The sequence below is a fragment of the Pleurodeles waltl genome, chromosome 7 (assembly GCF_031143425.1).
Source record: "Pleurodeles waltl isolate 20211129_DDA chromosome 7, aPleWal1.hap1.20221129, whole genome shotgun sequence".
NCBI classification, from domain to species: Eukaryota; Metazoa; Chordata; class Amphibia; order Caudata; family Salamandridae; genus Pleurodeles; species Pleurodeles waltl.
In genome coordinates this window covers 43,074,460-43,087,742 of record NC_090446.1, presented here as the reverse complement: position 1 = coordinate 43,087,742, position 13,283 = coordinate 43,074,460, and the positions used below count along the sequence as shown (strand labels likewise).

The 13,283-nt window shown below is 40.1% G+C and overlaps 1 long non-coding RNA gene across 1 annotated transcript; it reads right to left on the bottom strand.

Moving 5' to 3' along the window:
- Window positions 1–265: 265 nt before the first annotated feature.
- On the bottom strand, window positions 266–12,730 carry LOC138247156 (uncharacterized). The gene is made up of 3 exons (XR_011194351.1): window positions 12,575–12,730; window positions 3,483–3,566; window positions 266–417 (listed from the first exon to the last, which is right to left on the bottom strand). It is a non-coding gene; the product is annotated as an uncharacterized lncRNA (long non-coding RNA).
- Window positions 12,731–13,283: the final 553 nt, after the last annotated feature.

Sequence of the window (13,283 nt, the reverse complement as noted above, 5' to 3'; positions counted from 1 at the left end):
AAGCTAAAGTTGAGTTTCAAGTTTGATGAAAGCAGTTAAACAGGGAAAGTGAAGGTATGATACAGAAAGAATGCCTGCTGATGCAGTATGTGAAGTGGTGTTTAAAAGAAAAGGCAAGTGATGGTGGTTGATCAAGATTAAAGTGACTTGTGACATGCCAAGCGTTGAAAATGTTGTGTACCATTATATAAGGCATGGTACATTTATGGCCACAAACTTTGAACAACCTCAGTCCTAAATACTTTGACTCACCCCGCCGCCAACGGCCCATCCGTAAACGGCCTGTCTGCAGGGAAAAAATTCTGTGTTGTTCATACAAATCCCAGGTGGGATGGAGACGTTCGTATCGTTGGGACATCCGTAGATCAGGATGTGATGAACCAGGTCTTCGTTGCCACTTTGTATGACCGATTCAAACTGCAATGGGGAAAGACATGTTACAGTGCAGGGGAGGGCATCAGATAAAACTGTTAGCATTTGACAAGTGTATTGTATATTTTTCAATGCCTTGTGGTTTATGAATCACTAGCATCGACTCCTGTAACTGCTGATCTCTAATTTGCAATGTCATTAAAGTAGAACACTAGCCATTTGCAGATTTAGTGATAATGTTAAATGAAATACCAAAGGAATAAATACATTGAATCTGGCCACCCAGAATTCTCCAGGGTAGAGAGTACTTCTTACATCTACATGAATTAATTGAGGCTGTAAAGGATACACCATGACAAAATGATGCAAACCAGCATACATTGGCACAGTTGCTCAACTTACGATGGACTATTTAGTACACAGTTAATTTAGCTTATTACATTTTAGGGAGTAATAAAATTACAACTGCAAAAAATCACACATAGTATTACAATTCCTTTTGAACAAAGAAGTGCAGTGAAAAATATGAAAATATAATTGTCAGTGGTAGGAACTTCAAATCTGTATTTGTTCAACTGTGTCTCCTATTACAGAGTAATGTTTATGCAACTTTCAGTATAACAATAATACATTTGGAATGAAAAATAGAATAAAATAACACTATTAAGTAAAATAACAATTCTCTTAACCTCATCCATTGCTTTCCTGGGTTTCCAGATGATATTCTTTTTATAAAGCTGCTGTTTGCTCCAGTTAGTCTTATAAGACTGTGAGAAGATGTATTAATTCTGCCCTGTCTTTAGTTGTGAATCGCAAAAATGGCCTAAACTATAATTGCCCTATAAGCAAATAGTTGGGCATCTCAACGAGAAATGGGATTCTGTTTCCTCCTCTTCCTACCACGTCTACAATAAAAAAACAGTGCCCGGCATCACTCATTCCTTTCTTCCTTTTTGGTAGAGTAAACCATTTGTTTTCTTACAGACGTAGGGTTCCTGCAATAAACCTTTCAATCAGTTTCATGATATTGTATGCCAACCGGTTATAGCATTTTGTTGAAAAATAATTGCCCCTCAGCTACATTTTGCACACACTCCTAGTGATAAATAACTTGCATTTGGGTATTGCCTTTAAGTGCTTGGAAGATTTCATGTAATTAATTGACTGCCAATGCAGTGCTTCACTAGTGCCAACTTTTCCTGTTTTCCAGATACTCATTTATGTTCTAGTGTCCAATACAGGGATCAAAGACAAAATTGGTTTTCAGGCGTTCTAAACACAAGGGATACATTTACATACAAATTACGATAAAGTTTATTTTGGCACTATGCTTGTCCGTAAAATCAGGTTCATATAAGGAACTTGTGGATTAAAATTAGATACATTTGTATGAACCTATGGGATTTGTCACTCACTCCAGTTTATACACCATTCACATGTGAGTACTCATATTTAGAGCTTTAGGTAAGCCTTGCTCACAGGAAGATCCTGACATCTTTTAATGGCAATCTGTAAGTTGCAATTCTTCAATGGAGAGAAGTCTGGTGGTCCACTGCTCAATAGACAATGTACTAACTCATTCAAACAAAAAATAGGTATATATTAGTATTTTAATATGCTATTGGAAGACGAGCCACTACAGATAACATCCCCAAGCTTCTATTCTATTTTAAGCATTCAAGATGGTGTTACATTGAAGGATTTCAGGGGGACCTTGATAGACAAACTTTGAATGCATTGATGAACGTATTTAATGGCCTACATTTTTTCAATATCTAAATTTTATAATAATATTGCAGAACCACCAATATTTTTTCTCATAAGTCTATTCTTTGAACCTAAGCTCACAAAGCACCAAAAGTAAAATTCAATTCTTCTGGAGATCCACATTCAATATGCATATAAATATTTCATACAATGATATTCTAAAGAGATTATTTGCATACTTGCTAGTCTTCCGGAAGCACCCTACTGAGATGAACTATTCATCAGTTCAACAAGTGAAAACATAGTCCATCCATGTTTCTCTAGATAATTAGTAATCTAAATGACACTTTGTTTTTCCTTCTGAAAAGTAGGAGTTTTATGTTGCTTTCTGTTTGGCCCTATGCCCATCATTGTTGATTGCAAATTTATATATTTATGTCTTTTTGCTTCCAAAAACACCAAATGTTATTAAAATGTATTCAGTTTCTTCTAATTATATAAAGTTATGGAGGGCTTACCTTCCACTTATAGGATGACCGCATAGTTTTTACCATATGTCCCTAGGAAATGTTCCTGGTTCTCTTGTAATATTGGGCAACTCTCTCAATTAATATTAGGTGAAAGAACACAAGCCTGCATCACTTCTGCCTTCCTTTTTGGTGAAGTAAACTGTTTATCACATTTTGATTGCTTACAGGTGTAATGTTACTGCAATAAAATATTATGATCATGTTCACCTTAGATTTAACCATACTAGTTCTGTTAGAGGTAGCCATAGTATTTTTTTCTGTTAATGCCACTGTATGCTGTTTTAGGCCAACAAGCATTAGTGATAGGCTGGACTAATTGTAGGCTTCATATTTCACCATTATCACATACCTGTCATAGCACTGGTCGCTGGTTGATGTGCAACTATAGCAGTGTGGATGTTAAGGACCAGGGTGCTTTAGGAATGCATGTGGACAGAATATTGTGTCAAAAATATGAAGGAACAGACTATTGAGAAGGTAAGTGCAAAAAGGTAAGTGTAAATTTACTAGTCTTAACTCCAGATCTATGTACTTTGAAGATATATTTACCGTCAAGATACATATATGTGGAGTAATATATGGTCAAACTTTACTTGCCCATTGAAAATGACCTCCAAGATATTCTTGTCCTCAATATTTTTGACATGATTTACTGTTCCATGATAATTGTGTTTGATATTTTTAATCGAACACCAACTGCAGAAATATGCTTTGGCTTGAAGGTGGCGGTGTATAGTCAGGTAATTGCCAGTATCAAGCAATAAAATCGTCAATTACATGGATAACAATCAATGTCATGATCTAAAATATAAAACGATGAACATGCCAAAAGTGTTTGCAAGAGAATTAACTATTAGGAAAACAGAAAGTTACCCTATACATGTGATGCTTCACTGACACTTGTGGCAGCTGCAGGTATGCACAGGCGTATGTTGTATCAGCAGATGGCACAGGATACTAAAAATTGGAGATGATGAGAAAAAGATAATGTAAGAGCATAGCATTCAAAACCCTAAAGCAGGATACCTTCAATACGTCATTCTAGAACAGAACTTTCCAAATGTCTGGAAACAGTACTCTCAGAAAAGAATGACTTTACTCCCTAGCTTTACAAGGGTGTCCCTTACGTGAACAAATTAGTGAAAGTCAACCTGTTAATCATTACAGATGCAAGATTCAAATATGTGCCTGGACTTTTTCCACCCTCAGAATGTTGAAACACCCAATGATGAGCATAAACAATGCTTAAGTTAATTCCAAACACCTGCCTAAGGAGTTTTAAAAGCTGGCTGTGTTAAATACCACAATCAGGTGGAATGAAGTGGTGTCTACCAGCCAAGCAGGATCTCAACCTCACACATGAAAGCGAGGAACTAATTCTAGCTAAAAACAAAAAAACTCTCAAACGTTCTTGCATAGTGAAAGTGCTTCTCCAGTGACTGTCACATGTGCATTTGTATGAATGTGTGATTGGCTAAATACAAGACTAGGTCAACGGGAAGATGAAAGGATGAATTAGTTCAGAGGTGGATGAATGATTAGGTAACTGAATGAATGTATGAGTTTGCAGGCAACCCATGATACATACAATTGTGCCACTGGCATATTCAGCCAGTTCCTTGCTTCTGACTCAATGGCATTTTGCATGCATTAGTTGTATGGCTAGCCCTTAGTTTTATGTACCTGCCAGTACAAACAGTGGAACGAGCAGTGAAATTCAGGTACTTGTTAACTGTTTAAATATAATCCTAAAACAGCAAACACGAGCTGAAATCCATTAAGAAGGGCTTGAGAGCTAAATAATATGTGTAGGGAAAGGGGCAATTAGCTGTGTGTTCTGCAAGTAATGGGCCCACATTTGCCCTCCACTGGGAACAAAATACCCCATTGTAGCACTGGAATCTCTCAGGGTAGCAGGAATAACACTGAATAAATGATGGTCCGGTCTTTGCTTTTTCTTTTGAAAAAGGAAAAATACATTTATTGCAAACTCAACTGAATACTATGCAGTCATTTACAAATTTACGTAAGGTTGAGAATACATTTTTATGACATTGAATTTTCACTTCTGACTCCTGAAGAGGTCAGTGAGTACAACAAATAACACTGTCAGACATCATCATCTTAGAATTAAATGCAATAATCAAAAATAACCATGTGTGAAAGCACTTATTAATGATAATAAAGCATACGTACTTTGATCACTAGTTAGCATCAACATCATTATTTCATAAATCATTTAGAAAAAAAATTCTCATGGCACCCCCTCATGTCTTGGATGGTGGAGGAAGCTCAGTGAGCCCACCGCTTGCTGCAACGGCACTCTACCATACCTCGAGGCATTGGGAGCTCAAGAGTTGGGGATCCCCAACCCCCAAATCCATAAACTGGTCAAAGGGATGCAGTCCTCAAGTCCTGGCAATTTTGGGGTGGGGACTCAGTGAATGCCCTTTCTCAGCATACAAAAATTAAGACTTTCTTGAGGTAGGGTGAAAAACTGCTGTGGAGCTCCATATGATCCGGTATCACGCTAGGGGTCAAAGGCAAGATCCTTCTCCTGCTGATATCTCAGGATGCATTGGCCCATTTTGCATGCTTTTGATCTAATTTTGCTTCAGGTATTGAGCCCTAACCACCTGGAGCACTTTTCTCAGACCTCTGGGTAGCTAAGTTTGCAGGGGGCTCCATGCACCAGCCTTTGTCCTTTGCTTCATCATGGCTTCTCTCCTCCTTTGTGTAGAAGGCCAGTCTTCCCCCAACTAGTCCTCAGGGGTGTAAGGAGACCAGCTTCTATGGTCGTGGGGTGAGCCCACTGGTCCTGGGGACAACTGTAGTCAGAGTTCTGGGTCCAGGTGGATGTCAGGGGGTTCTTCCTCCCAGTTGTCCATGACAGCCACCTCCAGCTGCAGTGTCCAGCAGAAATTCACAACCAACTATCTCCCTTGCACAAGACCTTTTAAGTGGGGGTGGTAGGTTCCAGAAGTGAGGCACCTCTGGACTATCCTGGGGTGCCACATCACCTCTCCACCCCTGTCCCAACCTTCCTGCACGGCTTGCTGGGACATTTCTAAATGACGTCACCCAGGAGTCACTAGTAACATCTGCTCTTGGAGCCTCAGCTCCGCCGATCGCTGACATCACTGTCAGGGCCTTTTACACCAAACTTCAAAGGGACCCCCCTCCTCCGTTTTTGCTCCAGTGGTCTAGGCTCCCTCCTTTGTTTAGTGGGCTTGGGCAGGCCTAACCCTGGTACAGATTAATGAAGATCATTTCATCCCACCTCTTCCTTCCACAGGAGCAGAATGAAGCACTGTTAATTACTCCCTTTGTGTGGGAAGGCCTTTGTTCCTGACACAAACAAATCTAAGTAACTTGGCACTGCAGTGTGATATAAGGCCTCACATGAGCATAAGAAACATGGCATTCCTGGACAGATATCAATTTGTAATTTGCAGAACTGATTTTTCCCCGCACAGGTACTGCCCCAATTTGATATGTCATTGGCCTCTGTAGGCAAAAGGAAAGCGCGGCTGCACTCTAAGGCAGCCTTCCCCATTGATGTATAATGGAGTGTCACTGCAGACAAGACAGTAAACAACACTGACTTTCCCTACAAGTGTGCAGTAACATTATGAGGCTTACCTAAGGTCATTATCCAGTCCTGCAGAGTCCCCTCTGCAACCAGCTACCTATGCACAGTTTGCAGACTGCGCCTGACCAGAATCTCCTACAAACAGCCCTTGCACTAGTACAGACGTGTTTACATGTAACCAGCCAAGTGTTCCTTAGCCTTGCTGCAACGTAGTGGCCTTATGTTAAAAGGTAGACACTGGCGGTAAACATGTGCAGTTCATTTATCATGAGTGTACCACAGGTGAGTGGCAGGTTATGAGGCTCCCCCACAGTAAAAGATCAAAAAACATATGATCAAAAAGTGAAAAATCCAGGCAGAGTAGATGGGAAGAACCCATTGTCTCACGATATGCAATTAATAATTATTAAGACAAACAGTGTGATAATTGTGATGCTATAAAATAATATTGATATTTTTACACACAATCTTTCACCTACCAGTACTTGACTGTTCGAATACAGTGAAATAAAAAAATGACCAGCATTTGTTCTGAGAAAGGTGGCAACCATAAGGTGCTCAATAGTGTAGAGATCGCTGTGTTTCTCTTTACCCTTAGTAATGTCTGTGTGGCAGTCGTAGTAAATATACCTCCTTTCCAAGAACTACTGATGGTATGGTGGTAAGGTAGAACACACATACTTGGCGGAGATTTTAATTATTGAAAGCTTACAATTGGGTGCTACTCAACCTGGGCAGACCGAAAGAGAGGATGAAGTTAGGTGATTACTCTAGACCTTGACAAAGGAATGGAATCAATCCATGACACAAGCAACAAATATGTAAGCATTCTTGAATAAAATACTATTCTGCATGCAGAACTTTCTTTAAGGCTTGAGTGAATGACATGTCACTCTGAGACCATGTCAGTGTATTTAGCGAAGTGTGCATATCCCACGATCAGCAAATATTGTGTATATTGACAATATGTAAGGGTTTATATGGATAATGAAGAGTTCTGAAAAGAAATGTTTTTATAAATATATGTTTTATTGCAAATTAGGAAACTACTGCAGAACACTGTGTGGGGGGCAAACGGACCTTATGGGATTAGAACAACAGTCTGAGCAGGAACCCTAACTCTCTAGCTGAAAATCCCATCAATGAACACGGCTAGAAATTTCCCATTTATGTGGCCTGCTTTATTTCTGTGTCCGTTTCAGTGGACATTTAAAAGAACCTGCAATGTCTAGTGGATCGTCCATTGACAGATTCTTGGATGCCATAAACGTGTTCTGTCTATGAAGATGTACTGTGATGAATGGTAGCAATTGCTCTTTTCTTGGGACAGACCTCAAAATATACTAATGAACATAAGGTACATATTTCTCCATCTACTGAGCAGATCTTGATAAGGGGTATGGCCTGCTCTAAATATGGGACAGATCAGTTGACATGGAAACAAAAACTGTGCTCGGTCCATCATCTGTCTTATCCAGGTGACTGGTTGACACCTGTTCGGTATAAGTCAATAAGGACGCTCAATGAAGGACCACACGGCAATTATAAATACAATTTAGCTTTACTAAAATTGCAGGTAAAATGTAGGCATTTAGCACATTAACAATAGCAATGAAAAGCATCTATTTATGTATAAGTACACTACAAGTAGCATCTATGTATATATACATATTTATATATATATATATATATATATATATATATATATATATATATATATATATATATATATATATATAGGCAAAGGGTTCATTGACAGATATAAGTTTTGATTAACTGTATACTAAAATGCATCACACTACGATATTCAGGAAGCAGAATATAAATGAGTTGAATACTTCAGATAAGCTTTGATTTACTGCACACCAAAATGCATGTTTCAATTACTGCAGCAGGCTCTCACTACGATGTTCAGGAGGCATAATATAAACGAACTGAATACTTCAGATAAGCTTTGAGTTACTGCACACCAAAATGCATGTTTCAGTTATTGTAGCAGTTCACACTAAGAGGTTTAGAAAGCAAAATATAAACGAGCTGAATACTTCAGGTTATAAACACAGTGCAAGCATAAATAACCAGTCATAATAATAGAGCAGAGAAACAAAGGCCTTTCATCCCTGTGTGGAAACTTAACTTAGTCCACGACATGCTGGGAAGCCCTCTACCGCCTGCTTGGACCTCTCTCCCCCTCAAGCACCACGAGCAAACAGGGAGGCAGCGCTGGGCCATGGCAGCTTCCACACTTCCACCTGCCAGCTTCCAAATCCCTCACCCACACTTCAGTGCTTAAAAAAACTCGAAGCCTGGATTCTATCTCATTCTGGCATTTTCTAGCTATGTTATCAGTACTTGGCTGCTCTGCCCTTCTCCAGCCTTTGTTTTCATTCCATCTTCTCCCTGTACTCTCGTTCTCAAGGTTGAGACGGCGTCTTCTACACAAACAAGCTTGAAAATAATATCATGGACTTTTCCACGATGTTTGGGAGGGGGTTTCAACAGGCATTACACTCATCTACACTGCTCAAGCTAATTAACCCTTCGCGTTACAATGTCTTCCGCATCTTTCCCTATACTGAACAATCATCATATCCTGAAATGAGTTCTACAGGTGCCACTTTGGGGCAGATCCTGGGATGAGAAGTACAACTTGCTCTAACCGTGAAGCAAATGCTGGGATGAGAGTCAAGGATTGCTCTAGCCATAAGGAGATGTTGAGATAATAGGTATAACCTGTTCTATCCATGAGGCAATTCCTGATATTGGGGGTTGGTCTGTCAATATATTTTATCACTAGGAAAGGGTTACCATGTCTGTTTGCATAAACCATACTGAACTGAAGATTGAGCTGTCATATCCCTATGAGCCGTAAATATGGAAGTTGTGCAAACTGCTCTGTCTCTAAGTCATATCCTCTGAAAAAAAAGAGTACAATCTGCGGTGTACACAACCCATGTACTTTGGAAGAAGTGACCTTTCTCTGCTAGCTATATTTGTCCTAGGCTAGAAGGGCTCTTTCTGTGCTGTCCCTAGGCCAGGCCTTATCAAAGAGGAGGGATACAGTTTTCTGTTCTTAAGCCTTGTCCTACAGAAGTACCGCTCTGCCATCTCTGCCCCTAGGCTGTCCTCCTTTCTGCCAGTGATCTATGCCTTATGGAAGAAGATTACAGCCCCCTGTCCAAAAGACATGTCCTATGAAAGAGGGGTGCACTCTGTTCTGCTCAAATGTCACATGATACTGAAGAGGGGTACCCTCTGAACTGTCCAGGAACAGTGACCTACAGAACAAGGGTACATTCTGTTGTGTTCATCAGCCATGTCCTATGGAAGAGGGATACAGAATTCTGTCCATAAGACATGCCTTATGGAAATGGGGTTCACTCTACCTAATAATTTCCTCCTATGGTATAGGGGTAGTGTGTTCTCTGCTTGTGAAAGCTGTCCTATTAAAGAGGGGTTCCATTTGTCTGTAGCCATATGCAGGAGGGATACACTCTGTCTTGACTGCCTTTCACATCTTAAGAACATGTGTAATGTCTTCTGCTTTTACTCTGCCTCACTGAATGGTGGCACTGATTGCTTTCTCCACAGGGGAAGTATTTGCTCTATGTGTCACCTGCCTCCACCATGCGTTTAATATGTCGTAATTCATTTACTTTGGTCTAAGCAGTGCCCTGTCTAACAAATCAGTTAGTTTGCACATGGATATATTATTTTTACCATGATAACTTGTATAACATTGAATAGAGAGTCCAGGTCTGACAGTCTTTCTTATTATTTATTACCTATAAGTGGACGGAACTGCGATAGAGAAGTCTGATTTAGGTGACACTGAAGTCCAGAACTTCTCTGCTTAGTGCTAATGCTGCTCACCAACAAGAAGTGAAGATGGCCTCTAAGAAACAAGCTCCCAGCAACAAAGCAGCCAATGAAGAAAAGCATACAAATGTTTCCATCGTGGTGCGCAATACGGCACACCTGCTGCATACTCTTCTGTGCAGGAAGACATAAGAACAAAGAGAACCATACCAGCATCTCCAAAACAAAAGCATATGTCTCTCAGAGCTGCGGTGACGGCAATCTTGGCTGTAGACAGTGAGTAATAAATGGAATTGTCCCAGCAAACCAAAGCTACCCAGAAAACTAAACAAGCCTTTCCTGGGATAGTAGCACAGCAGGATGTTGTGTCTGCTTTTGCTTTATTCTGTTCTGTTGCATGGCTACCCAGAGGCTTACCATCAGTCTCATAACTGGACCTAACAGGCAGTGAGGAAATATTAAGCAGAGAAAGATATCCCTTTGTTGTGTTACATTGTGTTTGAAATGCATTATTTTATGGCATTCTGTAGGCTTTGTGAAAAGGTTTGATTTTTGTCTGTATAGTAAGTGTTGGACTTGGCCCTCCTCTCTGTAGAACAAACCCAAACGGTTTTTGCCTTCAATCCTTTTGCTGTTTGAACCAGCTTTTATCAACTTTTAGGATGGTGGGCACTTTTCTACTGCTAAAGTGCTAGTGCTCTCTCCTAAACATGGTCAGATTGGCTTACAATTACATTAATTGTGCCACTTGAGTGTAAGCACTTAGTAAAGGGATTTTACCTGTACAAAGGGCCCGTAAGTTAAATGTTACTAGTGTGCCTGCTGCCTATAATGTGCCATCCACCTAAGTAGCCCTGTAAAACATGTCTCAAACCTGCTGTTGCAGCCGTTGTGTGCAAACTGCCGTTTCGGCCTGGCAGAATAAACCTTTTGCCAGGCCTAGACCTTCTTTTTAATTAAGTCACCCCTAGGGTAGGCACTTGTTAGAGCTGGCCTTCTCTGCAGGGTCACCCCAAAACTTATTGCCTTCAACCCTCCCATTTTTGCTAAATTGTTTTTGTTTGCCTTAGGATCAGTGCTAAAGTGCTTGTGCTCACTCCCTTAAGCATTGTGGAAGTGGCTTACATCTGATTGGCACATTTAATTTACTTTTAACCTCCTTGTGGAGTAGTATTCTAAATACCCAGGCCCTGTAAATTAAATGCTACCAGTGGGCCTGCAGCACTTATTGTGCCACCCTCTCAAGTAGCTCCTTAAAATATATCCCAGGTCTGCTATTGAAGCCTGAATGCAGCTTCACACTGCCAATTCGACTTGCAAAAATAACCCCTGTATCCAAGCCTTGAGCTCCCCTTTTATTGCATGTAATTCAGCCGCAAGGTAGACTCTTGGTAGCCCATAGGGCAGGGTGCATTGTAATTAAAAGGCTGGCCATGGACATGCATACATTCTGTACACATTGCCTCTGAGTTATGCCTGGCTGTTTTTGTGCCAACCTATCAGAGGGTACAGCACAGGGTAATTTGGGTATAATATGGTAATAGAAATGCGTAATTAATTATAGATTTCTTTGAGGTATATCTTGCAACACATCTTGAACTGTCCAAATCTCAGTTTCCCAAACCAACCTATTTGTACATTGGGTGGATGAGAAAATTACTTATTGGTTTCAAAGGTACTGGTTGCAAAAAAATGTGAGCATTATTTTGCAGGCAGAAAATAGCATATCTGGACCAAAAGTCCTGCGTACGTTCTCAAGTCAGACATGTACACTCTTCAATACAGCAGTAGAAGGATACTAACCATCCTATCAGAAATCCCTGAACAAAAATGCTCCTGAATGGGACAAACAGTAGTATAGGGAATGCAGCTTCAAAAGCTCGACTAGAAGCCTGGAATAGACAATAAAACCACACATGCATTAAAATCATACAATCATGAGCAAGAGTCTGAACATAGGTCCACTCCAAATATGTGTTATACATTGTAAACGATAGGTCTGCCTCCAGACAGCTGAAACAATACCTACAAATGTCCATCAATGCCTCATGACTCTTGTGTTAGGTCGTAAATGCTGCGATGGATGAGCAGATGTGCACATATGGTGGCCATCTTGGAATGGGCTAAAAGATTGCTGTTTGGGTGCACATGCCTGCATATTCCACCAAAGCAATGGAAGCATATGTAGCAAGATGAATGAAGATACAAGACAAATAACCATTGGCAATACCCATAAGTCAGCATTGACCTTTAAAGTGAAGACCTATTAACTGTGCAAATGTTTCCTGTTAGTACATGTAGAATACTTTAAATGCACGATTATATATTTCTCTGGTGCACCAAGCATCTCTGCACATTTCTTGTGATTTCATGGAGCCCAAATTACAAACCTTTGTAATCATTTGTCCTGCTGAAAGGGGAGAGTGTCAACAAGGTGAGGCAACTTCCTAATGTCAAATGGCCACAACCCAACAAAACATCACCTCTTTCAGACGTAATTTATCACAGATACATATAAATAATAGCAATAATACAATTTAAAAAGAATGCTCACATTGTTCATTCTCAGTTCATGGGTAAAAGACGGAACCGGATCAGGGGGTGGAACCGGTGTTTCTGACAATAACTGGACAGATGCCTGGACACGTTGATTGGGCCCATGATACGCAAGTGCGTCGGTAGTCCCATAGGCAGCAATGATACGCTGGGTGTTTGCCTATAGAGAGGTAAAACAGACATGATTATGGTACCTAAAATTCCTATTTGCATTTTTTCACATTATTTCATATTAATACAAAATTGAAGAACTTAGATTTTCGGCATTGCTGTTTCTCACATTTTTAGGGAGAAGTTAATGTGTAAATGGTGGCCTTAAAAAAAACAATCTTTGATGCTGAAGAATCACTAATAGTCTGCAAAGTTGATCCTGGAGAGCCAGGTCCATGCCAGATTTTTAGCATATCCACATTTATAAAAATGTAGACTTCTGAAACATTTTCTTTCTAAATGTGGATATGCTAAAAACCTGGCATGGGCCTGGCTGTCCAGGACTGACTTTGCAGCACCCTGGTCCAGTCTGATATGTTGTGACCTTCAAAGTTTCTCAATCTTTCTCAATATCACTTAGTCAGTTTCCTGATTAAGGGGCATTAACATAATATAACATATATTTGTAAAGCACCTCTTCTGGTGCATTCGCACTAGATAACAGATAGGTATTCGCTGTAGAGAAGCATTCCAAAAAGAGGTGACCAGTGAATGCC